Source organism: Castor canadensis, chromosome 2 (assembly GCF_047511655.1).
Source record: "Castor canadensis chromosome 2, mCasCan1.hap1v2, whole genome shotgun sequence".
Lineage (NCBI taxonomy): Eukaryota > Metazoa > Chordata > Mammalia > Rodentia > Castoridae > Castor > Castor canadensis.
Genome location: NC_133387.1, coordinates 115,738,483 through 115,755,412, shown reverse-complemented (window position 1 = coordinate 115,755,412; position 16,930 = coordinate 115,738,483). Strand labels below are relative to the sequence as shown.

At 41.0% G+C, this 16,930-nt stretch overlaps 1 pseudogene; it reads right to left on the bottom strand.

Annotated features, from left to right (window-relative positions):
• Nucleotides 1-6,990: 6,990 nt before the first annotated feature.
• Nucleotides 6,991-16,288, bottom strand: LOC109674762 (uridine phosphorylase 1-like; annotated as a pseudogene).
• Between the last annotated feature and the right edge of the window lie 642 nt (nucleotides 16,289-16,930).

Here is a 16,930-nt window from a genome sequence, read left to right as displayed (position 1 = left end):
TTGACTTCAAGCCCAATCCCATGAAAATAACATTAAGAGGGAAAAAAGAAAATCTGAGGATGACTACTGCAGAGGTAGAAGATGAAGGGTAAACAGCATGGGATGGGGGATGAGAGAGAGAAAAGAGGGGTGAATGTGACTAGGGTACTTTGTATTTATGCATGGGAATGACATAATGAAACACTTCAATACACACAATTCATATGCACCAATAAAAAAAGAGACTAACCAAGATCAAATTTTGAAAAGGGGGATAAGTGTTTGAAAATCCCTGGCAACATACCCTTGGCTGCAGAGATCAGGCCTGGCAGTGGGACAAAGTTGCCCTCTACACATTGCATCCTGTGTCCCTAAACTGTCACTACCTGATGTCACTTTGTAATGAGGTCTCATTTTGCTGATGCTTAGTGCCCACTACTCACCAGGTGGCCTCTGGGGGCAGATGAGTCACTGGTTGCCCACAGTTATCACTTGTTCCCCATCCTGTGAGGCCACTACCCTGAGGGGACACTGGGATTTTGTCCTTCTCCTTCTCTGGTCTTTGATCTCCAGGGGTGGTGGGTGAGTTGTAAGAGCAAGATCCTTCGGTAGTGAAATTAACCTCTGACAAGTAAGTCAGAGTCTGCCAGGTCAACCTCAACCACCACCCTAATCTCTTACCACCCCTAGTAAACCTGCATGCATGGCCACCCTTGGTTATCTATCAGGGACCTTTCAATGGAGTGTGTCAGAAGTTGGTTAAATAAAGCCTGCTTGAGCAAAGGACTGAGGTGGAGTGAAGCTAGCTTTGGGGAATTCAGGACAAGAGCCTATAAGTACTAAGATTGGTGAGAGGAAGAGGACGCAGACTCAGGAAGTCCCATGAAAGGACTGGGCCAGGGAATTGGCTTCTTTACTTATCTGTCCTGCCCAAAAGAAAGTCACCCTGGGACTGTGACTCTCTACATGACCCAATCACATCCTCCCTAATTGGACAGGTGAGTTTTACATGAAGGTTGTGAGTTGACTACAATATACAGGCCACTCCATGTGACCACGATAGGACCACCAAAGGCAGAACTGGGGAGAGGAAAGTTCATCTTACTTCTGTGGTTGGGCATGGTTCCTAGAAGGCAGATTTCTGCAGAAATCGGGCTGTCTGTAAATCTGACCAGTGGGTGCTATAGAAAGACTGGTCATGAACACATGCCTACAATCTAGGATCCTTCCTTTAGAAGCAGCACATGGACACATTGATCTTCCTGCTCCCAGGTCTCCTCTCCTCCCCCAGCATTAGAGGAAGCTGGCCCTTCCTCTTTTCTGCAGGATAATAAATGCTCTACTTGCACCAAAATTGACATTTGACCCCTGATGTTACAAGGCTGGGGGAGGGCATGTCATGCCTCTTTTAAAACTCATTCCCAGCCTGGGGGTGTAGCTCAGGGTTAGAGTGCTTGCCTAGCATGCATGGGGGACTGGGCTCAATCCCCAGCACTACAAAACAAAACTCTCACACTTCTTAGTTTCTCTTGGCTGGGTGCCAATAGCTAATATTGCTATCGAAATGTTTTACAAATGCCAAGGGGGATCCAAAGCCAGATGGAGAAAATCAAACAGCAATTTCAGGTGGAATTTTGCTCTGAACCCAACTACTATCATTTTCTTTGGTTTTCAGTTTACTGAAAATGAACAGTTATTAATCCTGTTCCTCCCCTACCACAAAAAGCCTTTTGCGGTTTTAGCTTGGTGATAAGAGGTTGGTAAAACACAAGGCTGAGAATCCAGTTGTGGGAGTATTGGCCAAGTTTCAGAAAAGTGACTCTGGCCTACGGATCAATTTTTTGAGGGAGGCGATACTGGCGTTTGAACTCAGGAACTCAAACTCACTAGGCAGGTGACCTACCATTTGAGTTACTCCACCAGGCATTTCTTGATGGTGTTTTTTTCAAATAGGGTCTCATGAACTATATGCTAGGGTTGGACTTTAACTGGGATCCTCCTGATTGCTGCCTCTTGAGTAGGTAGTGTTACAGTGGAGTCACTTGCTCCAGCTTGCAGACTTTTACTGATTGTCCTTACGATCCATAGCTCATCTGGGAGCTTCTCTTCCCCTGTCTCTCCAGGGTTCTTGCTTTCCTGCATTGCTATGGTGGGAAGTATGGGCCTGGAAGATGCAGGGTGTTTGAGGATTCCTTGCTATATAAGCCTCACTGACCTCCAATTGCTCTGCTAAGCTGCCCTTGTCCACATGGGAAGGTCTCTCAGGAGTCTGTGCCTACTGTGTCCCAACAAAAAAGCTGCCATTATGAGTAATATGTTCCTGTGGGCTCCTCTTGCTCTCTTGGCAACTGGCAAGCTTGTATCTTTGCTTTACCTTTGACCACGGCCCCCACCTCACCCCCTTGCTGTCCTTAAAGCTTAGAAGTGGATAGCTTAAACTCTAGGAGAGCCAGGCTGAGAGATATTGACTCCAGGGACAGTGACATCCTGATCATTGCTGGGTTGCAAACCATTATGTGGGGACAGGTTCTCTACAGAAGTGTAAGCTCCACCCCTGTGGGCCTTTGGGACATCATGCACACATTTTGTGCATGTGTGTTTAGGGGAGGAGGTCCCCCAAACACACATGCACACATACACACACAGACACACACACATTATAGATTTGTATTATCTGTGTGACATAAGTGTGTGAAGAGTTACACTTTGTATACTCTATACTGATTTCCCACATTAATGAGGCCACACACACAACCCTGGTCCCTGTTGAGTCAATTCATTCCCTCAGGATCCTGCTGGCAGTGAGAACATGGCAACTGCACAACCCAAAGCAAAGGAACTTGAAATTCATCATAAGTAAGACTAATCCTTGCTGGTTGGGTTGGGTTGGGTTGCGTTGAGTTGATTTGGATTGGGTTTATGGTGCATGCTTTGAGCCACTCATTTTTCTAAGAACTTTATGTATGTTAACAATGTGATTCTCATGACAGAGGCCAATGGATTAAGGCCTTGGTGGTCTCATAATTCAGATGATCATAGACCTTCAGTTTTGGATGCTGGGGCCTTGCCCTTAAACTTCAGGACAAGTGGTTTCAGAACACAAGGCAATGTGTGGCCACTTTTCTTAAACAAAATCCCCTGGTCATCTAACTGTCTTGCTTCTAAATCTTAAATGACTTTCTTCTGTTTTGGAAGTTTTTCATAATTCTAGTGTGAACTTCTTATGACCAGTCTTAGATTTATGAATTGCTAGAAAAGCAAAAGTTCTTATCTTCACCAGATTCCTACATGCACATTTTTGTTTTGTTTTGTTTTCTTTCCTCTCCTCAACTCTCCTGTCCTCTCCCTTCTCCTCACTTCTCCTCCCTTCCCTTCTCCTCCCCTCCTTTCCCTTCTCCCTTTCTCCCTCCCTCCCTCCCCCCCTCTTTCTTTCTTTTTTCTCATTCTATTTTTCTTTTTTCTTTCCTTCCACATACTCTGCCACTAAGTCTCACTCCCAAATCCCTACATAGACTTCAAGTTTACTGATTTTCTTCTTCCCTCTCTACTCCTCCCAGCTGTATATCACTTCTGCTGGGGTGTCTGGAGTGGCCTTCTGTCCACTTTCATGCCTTCAGTAGTAGATTCTCATTGAATATTTGTTACACGAATAAAGGAACAGAATGAAACTAGATAAATTTCCTTGAAATGTGTATAGTCTGGAATAAATGTTTTTTTGTCTCTCACTTGTTATTTTAAAATCTGTGTGAGTTCATTATGGTATGTGTCAGAGTTACATATTTGTAAAGCATTGTGGTCTCATGGTTACACCCTACCTGCATAAAAGAGAAAGCAGAGCAGGGCCAATGCAACCTTGTTTGCATATGGGCTATGTGTCATGTAATTACTCAGAGAGAAGCAAGACAAGATTTTGGCCTCCAGGAGTCTTTGTTACTGGGAGTAATTATAGTCATCATGTTCATTATACAAATTGTTAAATGTAGATAATGGTAGATAATTATCTTGAGGAAAGAGAGACAGAGCTCTTTTAGGGCAAAGTCACTTTCTATACTGGTACAGATGATCCTGATTTCTGACAGGATTGTTTCCCATTAATACATCATAGGTTGAAAATGCCATAAGTCAAAATGCATTTATTTATACATCTACCTAGCTCAGCAACACAGCACATGTAGAGTTGTCATTTGTTTTCCCTCCTGATGGAGTGGCTGACCAAGCATGACTAGAGAGCATTGAGTTGCATGTCTGTATCCTGGGAAAGATCCAAGTTCATAACTCCAAGCATGGTTTTGTGAATTCATCTTACTTTCCCATTACCATGAAATTCAGTCATTGTAAGTCCAGATCATCTGTTTTTGCAAATCACTGCCAGCTTAGACCCTTGCTCTCTGTCTTCTTTGTTTTTTTTCCATGAGTTAGATTGAAGAGAATGTATGATCAGTTGGTTCCAGGCAGAAAGTAAGCCTCTAAAAGAATAAAAAGAAGGCAATGATTGCTCTGAGTTCAAGGCCCCACATCTGCCTCTGTTTCTTGCTGGGGGAGCACACCCATCTGTGGGAATAAGAATGCATGCATTGTTGAGGGAACCATGTTGATTTTTGGGTCTCAGGAATGTTGGGGGCTGGAGGAGGAATTGCCTAGACCTTGGGCAGCTCTTTTTGTAAATACAGTTTCATTACAACACAGGCACATATACTTATCCTATATGCAGTCTGCGATGCTTTTACAAGAGAATAGAAGATTGAGTCATTGTGACAGTAGCTCAATGGGCTGTCACATTGGATAGTTCTTAAATAAGATTGCCAACTCCTGTTGTAGAACAACAGTGTGCTGTCCAATGGGCATTTAATGTGAGATGCACATAAATGTTCTAGTATTTATTCTGATAAAAAGAAAAATGAATAGATGTCTTCTCTTGCCACAGCTTTGGACTAAGATGTGGTAGCTAGTGCAACAAGACAAGAAAAAGAATATACAGATGTGTAGAAAGGAAATGTTTTTTCTTGGTGGTAAGAGAAGAGGTGGGTTTTTTTTTGTCTTTTTCTGCCCCCATTTCCTAAGGTGAACACATACTTATTTTTTTTGCATTGACAGCAGAGATTTGAATTACTTAATATTAGATTTATTATGTGATGTCTCTAGAGAGAGGCAGTCATGCTATATAACAAATTCTTTTAGTGGTTCAAATAAACAATTTACAGAAGATTCTACAATTTGGTATTTGTAAGCTGCAATCACAAATGTAAAATTTAGTGTTGTCAGTCTAGCAATCAAGATTCACAGAAGCAGATATCCAATAACCTATATTTAGAACACATTACTTTTGCAATTCAAGTTTATGGGGTCTTTTGGTTCTGGAATTTGAACTCAGGACCTGTATCTTGAGGTACTTTACCACCCCTTTTTTGTGATGGGATTTTTTTCAAGATAGGCTCTTGAAAATTATTTGCCTTGGCTGGCTTTGAGCCACAACACTCCTGATCACTGCCTTCTGAGTAGCTAAGATTTCAGGTGTGAGCCACTGGCACCAGCTTCAAGTTTACGTTTTAAGTAAGTTTGATTTTGGACAGCACTTCACTATAGCAATCCTATAGCATGACTTAACATTTGATCCTTGTACTGTTTTGGGCTCTACTGAATTTTTGCTGAGTACCTTCGAATAGCAGGGGATTTAGGAGCAAAGAGAAATTAAGAGGAAGGAGATTGGATAGTAGGAACCTTGGTAATGAAAGGCAATCTTATCCCCAGGGGTTTGTTTTGTCCCTCCTACAGCATATGCATCACACATGTCACTCACAAGAGACATTTCCATGATAATGAGGCAACCAATACTCATGTTCTATGATCTACTTTCTGATTTTACAGTGACTGCCTCATTCAGCTTTCAAACCCAAACATAGCAACGATGAAGGAAGACATTCTCTACCATTTCAGCCACAGCATAAGCACATATGATTTCCAAGCTATTGGTGATATGAAGGTAAAACTCTGGCTTTAATTTAGGAATTTGATGTGTGGAGCAGAACAAGAGACGCACGGGGTCCAGGAACCCCAGAAGCTCTGACCACACACACACCACCTTGCTTTATCTATATTCACCTCTTGCTTTTGCTTCCAAAAGAAATTTCCAAGCAGGTTGGACACTGGGTCTCATGCCTGTGGACCCAGTTACACAGGAGGTGGAGACTGAGTAGATCAGAGCTAAAATATAGTCAAGGTTTAAAAAAAATAGAGAACCTATCTGAAAAATCATTAAAATCACAAGGGCCAAAGTCATAGTTCACATTATAGAGTATCTACTGGGCAAGTGAGTACAAACTCCAGTCTGGCAAGAAGAAAGAAAGAAAGGGAAGGAAGGAAAGAAAGAGAGAGAGAGAAAGAAGAAAGAAAGGAAGGAAGGAAAAGAAAAAAGAAAGGAAAGAAGAAAATGAAAGAATGAGAAAGAAAGAAAGGAAGGGAGGGAGGGAATCTCAGGGTCACTTCCAATTGACTTGAAGAGCACATGTGCGCTGAGTCAGTGAGATACAAGGAATTTTGGAAACTGGAGCTGGAATTGAAGCCTAGCTTGGAACAAGGCACAAATTAGTCACATTTGGAAGGCCAAAGTGTGATGAAAGTCAAGCTCTTGGTAGTACTGGGAAAAATCTCATTGTCCAACAAGCCAAGATCTGAGCTGGATTGAATCTTTTTATCTCTCCCTCTCTCTCTGCTCTCTCTCCATTCCTCCACCTTTCCTTTCTTTCTTCCTTCCTCCTTCCTTTTCTGCAAGGACATTAAGGATACTGCACATTGTCAAGTGACAATAAAAGCACATTGTATGTAGGGGCACAGCAATGCCACCTTGAACAGAAACTTACTTGTAAGATATGGTACATAAAGTTCAGACACCAGAAGACAACAAAACAAGTACTGGAGTGCCCCAGGAAGAGGAACCATGGCAAGACTCCAGGAAGGCCTAGCAGAGCAGAGATGAAGAAGGAATGGTACCCAGGTCATCATGTGACCCTTTCCTCAAAGGATGCACATGCTGCATAGGGCGGCAAAGACTGAAGATTCCATCCTGATGTTTCAGATGCTTGCTGCATGGGCAGCTTACAGATAGTTCTTCTTCTTGTAGAAGCAAAGAGCACCATCTAGATGGCCTCTCCCTGCAGCACAGACATATGAGAACCATCTGCATGCTATCAGCTCCTATTGTATTCTGGTGACCTCAGGATAAGAGACAGTGGAGGCCCGCCCAGGATCTTCCTGATCTCACATGTGCACATCTAATCATTACAGCTTCCATGGAAATGCTGAAACTGGGTGCAGAGCTCCCATATGGTCAAAGCATCCCTGAAAGCAGCTCACCATCAGAAGGTGGGCTAGGGGACAGGCAAGGGCTTCCCCTGACCTGAAGTGCCCTCCCATCATCTCACCCTCATAAAAGTCTGCTGTGTACATGGTATTTCCCATGACAGTAGTGAACTAGCTCAAGTCTGCAGAGCACCATATAAATACCTGCACCAGCTGCTCTTCCAGATCTGCACTCTGAACCACCTGCTTCCCCTGGAGCTATTACTCAAACTCTGGTTTGAAGCAGGTGTCCACTGCCTGCGGTGTGATGACCACTGAGCCATACTCAAGACCTGAAGAAGAAGCAGACATCACAGCAGAGGAAGAGGATGGGACAGCACACAGCATCCTTGCTCCAAATGAGAAGCTAACATGATTACAAATTTATAAATAACTTTGTGAAAAAAAACAGGTGAAAGTGTAGAGAACATTGATAGTTCCAGGAACTCTGCATCCTGTGAAATGTTGGAGTCTTCCAGGTTTTGCTGTGTTGCCCATGGTTTGTACTCCATCATATAGGTCATCATGATAATGTTGGAATTATAACCATGCACAGAAATTTTACATCAGTCTGTGAGAAGATTTGGCATTTAAACCAAGTCCCTTTTCTAAGTCAGAAAAATGAAATTATAGAATTACCCTAACTCCACTAGAGGTCAGGTCTAGACATTGGGAAACAATTCCAATTATGCCTGGCAGTCACTATCAACATCTAGGCTAAACTTGCCCCACAGTGGATGCAAGCTCTTTCCATGAAGTCAGTCTTCTCCCTGAGCAAAGTTTATTCTGGAATCCAGAATCTGGATTCCAGATTGATTGTGTAATCTGGAAGACTGGCATGAAGTTAAGACATTAGAGTGAAGAATATCTTCTTTAGAACAATTTGACTAAGAATTTTTCTTAATGCTATTGTTTAAACAAGGTAGATTACCATGAAAACCCATGTTGAAATGTAAGAGATAGGACAAAGTGGGGCCTATAAGAGGTTATTAGGGATCTGTCCTCATGAATAGATTAATCCATTCACTGAGATTAATGGGTCAATGAGATATCTCAGGAGTAGCCTGGTTGTAAAAGTCAGTTTGGCTAGGTTTAAGACTAGTCACCATTATGATGTCTTATGCCAACTTCAAGATAGCTTCACCAGATGATTCCCTTCAACCTTGGGCCATAACCCATGATGCCAATAAATTTCTTTTCTTTATAATTTACCCAGTCTCTGGTATGCGATTATCAACAGACACAATTTGACAACTTTCAATAGTTTGCTTTCTCACTAAATCCTGTATTTTTCTTTTCCCTCTTCATTTCACATACACACACACACACGCGCGCACACACACACACACACACACACACACCCCACATGCTTAGAAATGGAAACTTTAGAGTTCATTTAAGAACCCTTTCTTGTTTTTTTTTTTTTCAGACAAAATTTAGAAGCACATGTATTTTAAGGCAAAATACAATCTGTGTTACAGGTAGGAGTTTCTTGCACATTGTTTACCTATGAGAATTGAGTTACCTTTTGAAAGGAATGCAGTGTACCTCTCAGGGATGTCAAACATGAGGACATCAACTTTGTGCAAAACAGCTGCATTCAAGTGACTGGAAAAAGCACTGTTTGTCTTCTACAAAGACCATCAATGTTAAGGTAGGAGTGTCTTGCCCATTGTTTCCTTATGAGAATTGAGGTACCTGTTTTTTTTAATTGTCAAATTCTTTATTTGCAAAGATGATATGATGATAAAAAGAACAATTTGCCAGGAAAATGAGACAATTGCAAATATTTGTAAATACAGTAACATAACTTTGAAATATATAAAACAAAAATTTATAAACTTTCAAGTAGAAATTGAAAAGCCCATCATCATGGTGAGAGATGATAATATACTTTTTTCACAGTACCAAATCAAACAGACAAAAAAATCACCAAAGATGTAGAAGACTCAACAATACAATTGTCAAATTTTAAATATGTATAAAGAACTATTCAGACAATTTTATGGGTCTTTTTTGAACACAGAAAATAAAGCTTGGTCATATGCTAGGCTGCAAAGCAAGTTTGAATGAACACAAAAAAACTGGTATTATACAGATCAAATTCCCTGACTTTATACAAGTACTTTATAAGTTAATTTAAAAAATATTTCACAAATATTACAAAGCATAGTTCTAAGTAAAGAATATATCATGAAAGTTTTAACAATGCTACTTTTCTTTTTTTATTTTTAAATTTTTTATTGTTTTATTATTCATATGTGCATACAAGGCTTGGGTCATTTCATCCCCCTGCCCCCACCCCCCCCAACCACACACTCCAACCCCTCCCTCTCCCCCACACCCCCTCAATGCCCGGCAGAAACTATTTTGCCCTTATTTCTAATTTTGTTGAAGAGAGAGTATAAGCAATAATAGGAAGGACCAAGGGTTTTTGCTGGTTGAGATAAGGATAGCTATACAGGGAGCTGACTCACATTGATTTCCTGTGCGTGGGTGTTACCTTCTAGGTTAATTCTTTTTGATCTAACCTTTTCTCTAGTTCCTGGTCCCCTTTTCCTATTGGCCTCAGTTGCTTTAGTTACTCTGCGTTAAGGGCAACAAATGTTAGCTAATTTTTTAGGTGTCTTACCTATCCTCACCCCTCCCTCGTGTGCTCCCGCTTTTATCATGTGCTCAAAGGCCAGTCCCATTGTTGTGTTTGCCCTTGATCTAATGTCCACATATGAAGGAGAACATACAATTTTTGGTCTTTTGGGCCAGACTAACATCACTCAGAATGATGTTCTCCAATTCCACCCATTTACCAGCGAATGATAACATTTCGTTCTTCTTCATGGCTGCATAAAATTCCTCTGTGTATAAATACCACATTTTCTTAATCCGTTCCTCAGTTGTGGGGCATCTTGGCTGTTTCCATAACTTTACTATTGTGAATAGTGCCACAATAAACATGGGTGTGCAGGTGCCTCTGGAATAACCTGTGTCACAGTCTTTTGGGTATATCCCCAGGAGTGGTATTGATGGATCTAATGGTAGATCAATGTTTAGCTTTTTAAGTAGCCTCCAAATTTTTTTCCAGAGTGGTTGTACTAGTTTACATTCCTACCAACAGTGTAAGAGGGTTCCTTTTTCCCCGCATCCTCGCCAACACCTGTTGTTAGTGGTGTTGCTAATGATGGCTATTCTAACAGGTTTGAGGTGGAATCTTAGTGTGGTTTTAATTTGCATTTCCTTTATGGTTAGAGATGGTGAGCATTTTTTCATATGTTTTTTGGCCATTTGAATTTCTTCTTTTGAGAAATTCTGTTTAGTTCACTTGCCCATTTCTTTATTGATTCATTAGTTTTGGGAGAATTTAGTTTTTTAAATTCCCTATATATTCTGGTTATCAGTCCTTTGTCTGATGTGTAGCTGGCAAATATTTTCTCCCACTCTGTGAGTGATCTCTCCAGTATAGAGACCATTTCTTTTGATGAGCAGAAGCTTTTTCGTTTTATGAGGTCCCATTTATCTATGCTATCTCTTAGTTGCTGTGCTGCTGGTGTTTCATTGAGCAAGTTCTTACCTATACCTACTAACTCCAGAGTATTTCCTACTCTTTCCTATTTCAACTTTAGAGATTGTGGTCTGATATTAAGATCCTTGATCCATTTTGAGTTAATCTTGGTATAGGGTGACATACATGGATCTAGTTTCAGTTTTTTGCAGACTGCTAACCAGTTTTCCCAGCAGTTTTTGTTGAAGAGGCTGCTATTTCTCCCATCGTATATTTTTAGCTTCTTTGTCAAAGACAATTTGGTTATAGTTGTGTGGCTTCATATCTGGGTCCTCTATTCTGTTCCACTGGACTTCATGTCTGTTTTTGTGCCAGTACCATGCTGTTTTTATTGTTATTGCTTTGTAATATAATTTGAAGTCAGGTATCGTGATACCTCCAGCATTGTTCCTTTGACTGAGTATTGTCTTGGCTATTTGTGGCCTCTTGTGTTTCCATATAAATTTAACGGTAGATTTTTCAATCTCTTTAATGCGTGTCATTGGAATTTTGATGGGAATTGAATTAAACATGTAGATTACTTTTGGGAGTATAGACCTTTTTACTATATTGATTCTACCAATCCATGAGCATGGAAGATCTCTCCATTTTCTGTAGTCTTCCTCAATCTCTTTCTTCAGAAGTTTATAGTTTTCCTTATTAGAGGTCATTCACATCTTTCGTTAGGTTTACACCTAGGTATTTGATTTTTTTTTGAGGCTATTATAAATAGAATTGTTTTCATACATTCTTTTTCAGTTTGTTCATTGTTAGTGTATAGAAATGCTAATGGTTTTTCTATGTTGATTTTATATCCTGCTACCTTTCTATAGCTATTGATGATGTCTAGAAGCTTCTGAGTAGAGTTTTTTGGGTCTTTAAGGTATACGATCATGTTGTCTGCAAATAGGAATATTTTGACAGTTTCTTTACCTATTTGTATTCCTTTTATTCCTTCTTCTTGACTAATTTCTCTGGCTAGGACTTCCAGTACTATGTTGAATAGGAGTGGGGATAGTGGGCATCCTTATCTGGTTCCTGATTTTAGAGGGAATGGTTTCAGTTTTTCTCTTTTAAGTCTAATGGTAGCTGTAGGTTTGTCATATATAGCTTTTATAATGTTGAGATACTTTCTTTCTATTCCTAGTTTTCTTAGAGCTTTTATCATGAAATGGTGTTGGATCTTATCAAAGGCTTTTTCTGTATTTATTGAGAAGATCAAGTGGTTTTTGTCTTTGCTTCTGTTAAAGTGGTTTATTACATTTATTGATTTTTGCATGTTGAACCACCCCTGCATTCCTGGGATGAAGACTACTGGTCGTGGTGAATAATCTTTTTGATGTGTTGTTGAATTCAGTTTCCATTATTTTGTTGAGGATATGCTGATCTGGCCCAGGGTTGTCTGTGGGAGTACTGCGGTACTGCTATGCTCACCTTGCCTGCATCTTCCCAAGCCATCTGGGGGCAGGCGACTGGTGGCTCGGGGTCCCTCTTGGTTTCTCTTTTTAATGTGAAGTGGAGATTCTCTGCACTGGCTGGAGCTGTGGAGGAGTCAAAGTTTTGCCTCTTCTCGGCGGTTTTGCCAAGGTGTGTCTCCAGCATCTCTCCAAGATTTCACTATAGGAGGCACGCTTTCTGCTTCCTCCCTCTAGCCGCCATCTTGGAATGCCCCTTTCTTGGTTTTGTATTTCACCTGTCCTCCTGCTTTGATTGCTTTCTGGGTTTCTCATCAGGTTTTTCAAATCTCTGCAGGATCAAGGAGTAATGGCAGCAAATGAAGGAGAGGAGAGAGGCAGAGAAGGGGGAATGGAAAAGAACAAAAAGGAAATCAAGCAAATAGGCACAGAGTGTGCAGCACAGATGAATGCACTTGTGCCTGTGCAAGGACTGGCAAATTTCTGCCACCAATCTCTGGAGTTCCCACTGGGAGGATGCCATCCACAAAATGTAACCAAACCAGCTTCCTTTCCCATTTCATTAATAATATCCCCTTGAAGAAAATCAAGGGTATCACACCCTTTGTACCCAATTGCACACCATGCTGGAGCTAGAAGCAGCTCTGGACCCTCATCCACTCACAGGGCAAGAGCCACCTCCACAGCCCTTACCTATCCCACCAGAAGTGCCAATGCAGATGATGGTGACGTTGGAGCACCTGGCATGGTACAGCAGCTTGATGAGTACATGTATCATGATGGTGATGGAAGGAATGCCCATACTATGCTGGAGTCAATAGAGAAATGTCAACAGCTGAGCACAGAGTTGTATCTTTGTCAACACAGAAGTCTTTCTCAGCTGACCAAGAGGGCACATGCTTGTAATCCCAGCATTTGGGAGGCAAAAGCAGGAGGATTATGAATTCAAGGCCAGTCTGGGATTTAAAGTGAGACTCTCTCTCTCCCTCTCCCTCTCTCTCTCACACACACACAAATAACCACAAAATGAAAACCAAAAGAAGTCCCACCTTATCAAAGGATTGGTTTTGTGCGCTTTTAGCTGCCCACAGTCAACAAGAAGGATCAGGACAGTGTGCTGAAATATATTCAGAGACAGAAAGAGATTAAGATGGACAGGGAAATCACATTCACCTAACTTTATTGCTGTGCATTTTTATAATTATTCTAACTTATTATTAGTTTTTGTTGTTCTTCTCTTCCTGTATCCATTTTGTACATTAAAATGTATCAAGGTTATGCATCAATAGGAAAGCAACATTACATATAGGGTTTGTACTCTCCTGGGTATCAGGTATCCATTGGGGGGCTTGGAGCATAACCTCCCCATGGTTTTGGGTTACTACTGTATTCTGGTTTATGTTTCATGTCATGCACTTCAACTAATAAGCTCATAGTGATGGTAATAGAAGAGCTTTAAAATATAGATTTAAGCATGATCAACACTCTAGGAAACTTAGTGTACACAGACCTGTCATACATATGATATTATTTCACCTGAAAGATCTTGCAAATATGTAGCAGTGAAGGAACCACAAGTTCAGTAGGAAGGTAGCAGCCATTATGGCTAGGAAACAAACACCTCCTTCTGTCATTTGAAGCCCCAAACAAATGCTGACTGTATTCCCCCTGCTTCATTTTTACTTCTTCATTTTTCTCCCTATCTTCTCTGTTTTAGCCAAACTAGGTAGCTGGCTGTACCCTCAATCATACACACCATTAAATCTGAAATTTTGCCATTTCCTTCTTTAAGGGTCTCTCCATGTACCCTCTCCCACTCTCAAAGTCCCTCCCAGAGTAATTTCTTCCACAACACCTTATGTGACATGCCCTGGGCATCCTCCACATGCTTTGGCAGACCCCCATAGGAAATGGACCCTTTAAGAATTTGACACAGTGTCTCCTATACAAGAATGAAGGTAACACCCACGCACAGGAAATCAATGTGAGTCAACTCCCTGTGTAGCTATCCTTATCTCAACCAGTAAAAACCCTTGTTCCTTCCTGTTATTGCTTATACTTTCTCTACAACAAAGTTAGAAATAAGGGAAAAATAGTTTCTGCTGGTATTGAGGGGGTGGTGGGAGAAGGAGGGGGCGGAGTGGGTGGTAAGGGAGGGGGTGGGGGCAGGGGGGAGAAATGAACCAAGCCTTGTATGCACATATGAATAATAAAAGGAAAAAAAAGAATGAATATAGAATTTTTAAACCTATTGAAATCACCATAAGGAGGGGACTTAGGTAGAAAGGAGAAAAATAAAGGAGATGAAGCAATTCGGGTTATAATACATATATACATGGGAATGTCACAGGAAAGTCCCTGTGTAGCTATTTTACACAAACATAACTGCTATTTTTTTTCTTTTACCAAATCAGAAATCAGAAAGGCAGAATAGGTCCTTGGATGGGAGTCAGTACCAGTGCGAGGGGGAGGAGGTGGGGAAAGGGTGTAGGAGGTGAATATGGTACAAATACTGTGTACACATGTATGCAAATGGAAAAATGAAACCTGCTTAACTATTCCAGGAATGGGGGAAAAGGAATAAAGGAGAATGATAGAGGGGGTGAATTCAATTATGATATATTGTAAGAACCTTTGTAAATGCCACAATGTACCCCCAGCACAACAATAAAAAAAGAAATTTCAAATCAACAGTACTGGTGAAAAAAGAAAAAGAATTTGTTACAGTGTCTTAGACACAGGAAATACTTCCGTAGACTATAACTAAATGATGTCATGGCTGCCATTTGCATGATAGATGCTGGACACTGAGTGGTGTCTGCTGACACCTTCCCAGAGGAGAAGAGTCCTTGCTAACAAAGTAGCTCTTCATCTATATTGCTATTGACCAAGGAAATCAAAGCTGAAAATGTAGGCTGGTGGAGTGGCTCTAACTAGGAAGGATGAGGCACTGAGTTCAAAACCCAGTACTGCCAAAAAAATGGGCAACTCTTTGGTAGAACATTAAAGAGTTTTTTGTGCTCACTCTCATTGCCAGGTCAAGATTTATCCAAGTCAAGATTTCTGCTGAAGTGTGTCACTCACTGTGTTGTGGCAGAACAGAGTGGTCCTGTAACTCTTCTTATACCCTGGTTCAGACAGACAGGCCCTCAAGGGTCTCCTTCTATAAAACTCAGCTCCCTAACTGCCTACCCCTGCCACATACACCCTCTGTGGATAGATGTATGTACTAGGATTTGCATTTGTGAAATTAGGAGCCCAGGAGGCTGATCCTGAAGGCATGAACTTAGGTACCATTTAGCCCCCTCCAACTGGTGATAGCTCACCTAGCTCCCAGCCAATTACAGCAAGCAGGTGTTGTGGTACTAGGTGTCTATTTGTAGAGGGGCAGGTGCAGGGCTGGAAGAGCCTAGAGACCAAGCACAAGGACTTGGTAAGTACTCATGCGCATGTTCAGCACTGATCCAACTATATACAGGGCATAGAGGTCAGTACCTGCACAGATGTTGGGATACACTTCCCCTGGACATTCAAGCCAGCTCTAGAGCCACATACTTGAAGAAGGTGTTCATCTGAGGGGAGATTCTACCAACATACCCAAACTGTAACCAGAAAGCAAGGATGCTCTGAGCACAGTTTACAGCAGAGGTCTTCAAACTTGGGCCAGTAATCAGCAACATCATTGTCATCTAGAAGATACTAGAAATGTAAATTCCCTTGCCCTGAACAGACCTATTGTATGAGAGAGGAAACAGCACCCTTCCAAATAACTCCCTTCTGCAATTCAGTGGCAATGTACTTTGATTCAGAATGGGCCCCACACAAAACAACACACCCAGCACCACACATCCATGGAGTCGGGATGCTGCTATCTTTGAGAAAGCAATTCCAGGCACCATGCATACTTCACCTACCACACCATGAGGAAGGCAATATAGGGTGCTGAAGAGGGAATGGCTTTGATCTGAGATGGTGTGAACTTCTTATTGTCCCCCCCTTCTTCATGTGACCAGGAACCCATGGCCCATCTGTGAAATGGATCATGAATCTTTCCCACTCACCTGGTCATCTTAGTGTCAAGTAGCCAATGCTTGGAAAGAGCTTGAAGGGGTTATCTATGGTGTGTGGGTATCTCTCAAGACACAAAATCTTCAATTTGCAAAGTGTCCTGTAAGAAAACATGTTTTTTTCAAAAAAAGTAAATAAACAAACAAATCAATGGTACAATTTTAAGGAATCTGAAGATAAAAGAAATGATTTATAACTCTTTAAACATGAAAAAAAGGGTGGAACCAGTTGTCAAGGAAGTGGCAGAGAAAGTTGGTAGAAGGGTGAATATGGTGCAAATACTGTGAATACATGTATGCAAAGGCAAAAATGAGACCTGATGAAACTGTTCCAGGAATGGGAAGAGGGAAGAATAAAGGATGTGGTGGAGGGGATGAATAAAAGTATGATATTTTTGATAAATTATAAGAACTTTTTCCAATGACACAATGTACCCCCACCCAGGAAAGCAATAAAAAAAGTAAAAAAGAAAAGAGGAAACCCATAATAAAAATAAAAATAAAAACAAAAATAAATAAACATGAAATTTCCATACATGTAATAAACATCATTTAGATGAATCTTTATTTTTCCTTTTTCTTTATGATGGACCTTA